General features: G+C 38.6%; 1 protein-coding gene across 1 annotated transcript in view; it reads right to left on the minus strand.

The window, feature by feature from the left end:
• The window catches only part of ANOS1 (anosmin 1), a 139,297-nt gene extending 135,129 nt beyond the window's left edge, over positions 1 to 4,168 (minus strand). The window contains exon 1 of the mRNA XM_026850773.1: positions 4,151 to 4,168. The gene's annotated coding sequence lies outside the window, so the exon portion shown is untranslated. The remainder of the gene's footprint in view (positions 1 to 4,150) is intronic.
• Between the last annotated feature and the right edge of the window lie 1,513 nt (positions 4,169 to 5,681).

The raw sequence follows: 5,681 nt of genomic DNA on the forward strand, positions 1-5,681 counted from the left end.
GGGGAAGGCAAAACATGCAGTGTCTATAAAGGTATAATAAGCCACAGGGATTTTTTTCTGGTGAAAGATGGATATATTTTCCTGTATTGTATTTTTACATAACTTTGATGACATACCTTTTTGACAGTCTAGAGACACATTAGTGAAAATATGGTTTACAGAAGTCAATGGGAATCCGATAAAAACTTTGGGCTGGGGTTGCTTCCCAAATCTGGAAATATCTGATACTCTTTTTGGTGGATGGAACTGAATGTGGGATTCTTTTTTATCAGAGATGAAAGGAACAGTACTCTACTTTCAAGTTTAAAGGGTCCACTTACCTTTCAACAGCCTCAATTCTCCATCTTTGTGTCCTATGATCTCTTGGACATTAAAAGGCTAAAAAAGGGATAAGAGTTGGGATACCAGGTTCACAGCACTCCTCTCCTTTGTTGACAAAGGCTGCATGGACCTAGTATTCATACACAGACCTGATCCAGATCAACAGAAGGCTTTTCATAGACTTCAAACGTTTTTGAAATATACGGCCTTATAAGTCTCAGCTGTGGGAAAGGTCAAAAAATGAAGATTCTTGGTGTAAACTCCTAGACAAGTGCTTTTTTGGTGCAAGGTTTACATTTGCTAGGCACTGACTGCTTAATATCAATATGAATGTGTCTTTCTTCTGTACTATACTTGGTACTTCTGTACTATACTTCTGTACTGATACTTGGTCATTAACCATATTTTTGGTCTTTAAAAATATGTATGCCAAATAACAGCACTCTCTTCTTCTGTTTACAGAAGTTGGATAGGTACTCAAATCCAGATAATCACAGAAAGCAAAAATTCACACAGAAGAGCCGATGGAGATTGGTACACCAGTTTGTAGATAATAATCCCCATTTGTAGACACACATAAATTCAGCACTCAGTCTTTAAAAGTTTGCCCTCTGTAAAACGACAAATGTTCAGCATCTGGGAAATCAGTCTGTTTTTCAAGCTATCTCAAAAATGTATTGGGGTTTTTTTTTCCTTATAGGACATTTACTAAACCAAACACATTTAAATACAGTTCAGAGCACTAATAAATCACAGAAACAACCGATATGCAGACAGTGAATAATGTTTTAATAATAGCTTTAACATGAACACTACCTAGCCTATAACCCTTCACTCTGTAGTAAGTGGATATATGTTTGAACAGGAAAATAATTTACAGTTTAGAACTCCCAGTGGTTTTCTTTCAAAAGTTTTCTAATGCTTTTCAAAAGCAGCTTCTCCCCCTCCCTGACACACGCTCGTCCCATTACAATTATGTTTTGCCAATATTTTCTATACCTAAAACGTCTGCCTCAAAACATATTAGTAACACTCCTATTGCTGTTATTGCATTTAACAGCAGGCACATTTACCAAATTAACAACAATTTTAATTTTATGAACAAGAGCAAGACAGTGTACTTTTTCCAATATATAAGCATCCACAAGTAAAATACAAGAGTATCCTGGCAACTGTTATTGTTCAATATAATTGCTCACAATTCGCTTACATTTTCATACAGTTCATTTGATTTGTATTTAAAACTTACACTTGAGGCACAGCCAAACATTCTAATTTGGGAAAGCAATGGTCAAAACCAAGGTCACATATCTAAGTAATCAAAACCACTAGAAAACAATGACCAGGCTCTGTAACCCCTGCACTCATATCAACTGTGCAAGCCTTCACTGATGCCAAAGAGATGTGAGTTCAGTTATAAAAAAACTGAACTTTAACTGCCACTGAAATCAGACAGGTTCATACCAGACTCGGATGCAACTGCAAAGACCAACTGTGGCTCAGTTCCACAATATGGTGAATAATGCAGGTGTTTTCACTAGATGCAACCATCACTACTCAAAACAAAGCTTTCGTCTTCAAAGTTTTTACATAAGATCATGTTAGATCTGTGCACCTCTTGTTACGACAGCAGATCTCAACAATAAGAGCACACCAAATGCTAAAATAATTATCCAGATAATATGCCATACAACAAAGAAAGAAGAATGATTGGGAATTTTAACGAGATTTGAGAAAATCATACAGTGATGACAAATGTTTAAATTAGTCTGTGGAAAGAAAATAACAGCAGTGTGATTTATGAGACATATGAAAGTCAGAATTATTTAACACAAGAACTATTTCTGGAAAGGAGAGGAGAACTGAAATGGCAACACAAACAGATGGCACACATTTCCTAAGTAGTAACATGTAAAAAAGATGGTGAACATGTCCTGAGAGATCTAAGCAAACTCAGTGCCCGGGCAGCCTATCCACTGGAACTGAAACATTCCAGGAACAACACACTACATATCCTCTACATCTCATTACAGAAGTACTATGCATCTTTTCAAAAGATTTTATGAAAAGTAATTTACAGTTTCAGAATTACTCAAGACAGCTACAGTAAATGGTTTCTTCATGATCTCCATCTTCTCTACAGCAGAGTACAAAGAGACACATGCTCCCTAGACTTTAAGCCTGACCTAACGCTTTCCCATCTGTAATCAATTGCAGATTTTTGCAGGTGAGTCACTTTGGAGTTACAAGCAATTTGAAGGCAGATGTGCTGGCATTTAAACAACTAGCTGCCTGACTTGTAGGTAAAATCTGGTATCGAGTATCTAGAGGTAATCACTTGCACACCATTTTCTTGCAGACAGAAAATCTGAGAACCTTTTATTAATTATTTAAAATAATTGCCTGCTTTTCCACAAAAACTTCAGTTGTCCTGACAGGCAACAATCCATCTATAACAGTAAAAACAACCTCCTACCACCACCTAGTTATCAGCCATTCAATATAACAAACTTCTAAGGCCTTACTGTTCCCTCTTACAGTCATTCAACATTATGCAACATAGAGATCTTTTACCTTAAAGCAGTATTTTTCCATCCTTTCAGAAACAATTCTGAGTTAGCCTTAGGTGATCTAGTTTAGTACTAATTCTCAAGTACTAATTCTTAGTATGTTACTGTTAGATTTATACTAAATCATACTTATGAGGGGGAATCTCTCTGTAATTTCCCTTCATATACCAAGAAACTCTCTTACCACTTCAGAGATTGTATCAAAAGTTTCAACTGTAACTCATCCACTATTCCAGTAAATTAGCTGAGGAATTAATACAGCAGCCTTATGTGACCAAGCTCATCCACACTGTTGCTGGTATGCTTTAAACAGTACCCACCTTAACAAGTTAAACAATCTCTCATAAACCTGTTCAGCAGCAATCACAACTCTGGATCACACATGTATACATCCCAATGTACCTGGACTTTCCTCTTAAGAATAAATAAATGGATTTGCTAATGTGATGGTTTTAAGCCCTGCTGGGACCGGAGACCACGTTGCTGTGGTCCCTCCCCCACCCTCAGACACAAGTAGGGCACAAACCCCAAGTTAAAATAAGAAGAAATTTAATACAACAGTGTAATAGGCAATCTGAACAACAACAGTAGCAATGATAACAACCGTAAACAGCAATAACAGTAAACAGAAGATATACAGAGAAATACCACAATGGTTACAGACAGCTCGCTCGCGTGCTCCCCATCATCAAAGCCACAAAGGAAAAAGTTCCCGCGCTGCTGTGCCAGACCTGACTTCAGTATGGTATGAATAACCCAGCTGGAGATCCCTTCCCCCTCTCTGCTGGGGCAACTTAACTCTATCCTAGCTGAACCAGGACACCTAAGAATCAATTTACTACTGAAGGCTACTCACAAAAAAAATATTAAAACTACAGTGAGATGTACTGATATCTAAAAATATGAAAAAAATATCTGATTTGATTTAGCATTAGCATTTTGTTTTTAATGCACTGACAATCATAAATGACTATCTATAAACTAAGGTAAGAAAATATAAATAGTGAAAATGAATTTAGAAGTAAGTACAAACATTTAGCAGTCATTATATCTTTAAAATGTAACTACTCCTACTCTCTGTTCAAGTCACTCCTCCACATCTGGAGTGCTAGGTCCAGTGTTGGGCTCCCCATTACACGGAGACATGTGGACTTAGTGGAGCAAGTCCAAAGAAATTGTAGCACCTCTCACATAAGAAGAGGCCTGTTTAGCCTGAAATAGAAAAGGCTCAAGGGGTTCTCATCAACGTTTGTAATTACCTGATGGGAGGGAGTAAAGATGATGGAGCCAGGCTCTTCTTAGTGGTGTCCAGTAACAGGACAAGAGGCAGTAGGCAAAAACTGAAACACAGGAAATTCCATCTGAACATAAGGAAACATATTTTTTTTTTTTTATACTGTGAACACTAGGACAGGTTGCCAAGAGGTACTGTCCAGCCTCAACAACTCTGTCACTCTGTGAGCACATGGCTGTGGCCTCTCCCCGTTCCTGGGACTCCATACCACAAACACAGCCAGTCAGTTTGATTGGCAACTACCCTCAAATTCTTGCTGCCCCATTCTTCCATCCTGTGGTATGTTCTGCCACCGTCCCAGCTTCTGAGCCAGTAAAGAAGATTGACAGCTCCTCTACCTTAGCTAACTCGTCAAGTTTCACATATTAAGCAGGAAAACACTTGAGAAGTCTGTAACAGATGGCAGCTAATATAAAAGATCCATTAGTTCACTGGTCCAAGTAAACAGTTTGCTCTCCATAACATTTTTATGCTGTACCTTTAGCCTATGTGCTTACAGTGATGCTCAAGCTCTTATTCACTATGAAAACTTTTAATCATGCTGTTTTCTGAACATGGCTCAGATGACTGGCAGTAGAGGTTAAAATCCAAACTGTGTTTTCACTCAACTTGAAGCCAGAACGCTAAAGGTCACTGCTGTGCCTGCTCCCCCAAAATGGAAGAAGTTAATCCACAACTAATATCACAGATGGGAAAGGCTATACCAATAGACAGCAATGCAAAGAATTTAGTCTCACTGCACTAAAACAGGCAGGTTATACAGAAAAGCCCTAGCTAAACTAATGTGAGCATTCAAGCCTCTTTTCCAGCTATCTATATGAGGTCTCTATTTATATCCATACCCTTATGAGGAATACAAAAACTGGTGTAGTAACAGTGACCTCATCTTCATGAGGGTTTTACCTACTGAACTAGGCTACAATAAAACTAGATTCACAAATAAACTTTGGATACATCAAATTAGAATTCCCAGCTTTCTCCTGTATATCAGCCAAAACACCAAGAAGGAAATTGCCTTCAGAAAATGTTGAGAGAATGTATCCAATGTCATCACTCTTCTTTACAACCTCAGTCCCTAAAACATGCCTTCTTCCACACAGGATTCACAGTCTTGATGTTTCTTGTGGAGCCAGGCACCTTAGCCCTTCCCTTCATTCCAAACTAGAGGAGGAATCACCCTTTACATCTTATAATGGCAGCTTACTAACACACATGCATGCTCTTTTAGACAAAGCCCCATGGGCACAACACTGACTATGATACAGGACTATCAGGTTCAAATCTGCACTGTAGGCAGGCCATTTGACTGCCATGCTCTTGGTTGCTGGCAGAACACTCTCACCATCCTTCCCTGTTCAGGTGTTTTACAGAGAACTTTGCCAGAAACAAAGCACAGTAGGAACTCTACTCATCACTGCAGTCACCCAGGAGCATGGACGGGTTCCAGTGAATGCTCCAATCACTCCCTCACACATGTTAAGCAATGGTCACTGTAA

The sequence above is a fragment of the Athene cunicularia genome, assembly GCF_003259725.1.
Source record: "Athene cunicularia isolate RWA chromosome 1 unlocalized genomic scaffold, athCun1 chr1_part1, whole genome shotgun sequence".
In the NCBI taxonomy this organism is placed as follows: domain Eukaryota; kingdom Metazoa; phylum Chordata; class Aves; order Strigiformes; family Strigidae; genus Athene; species Athene cunicularia.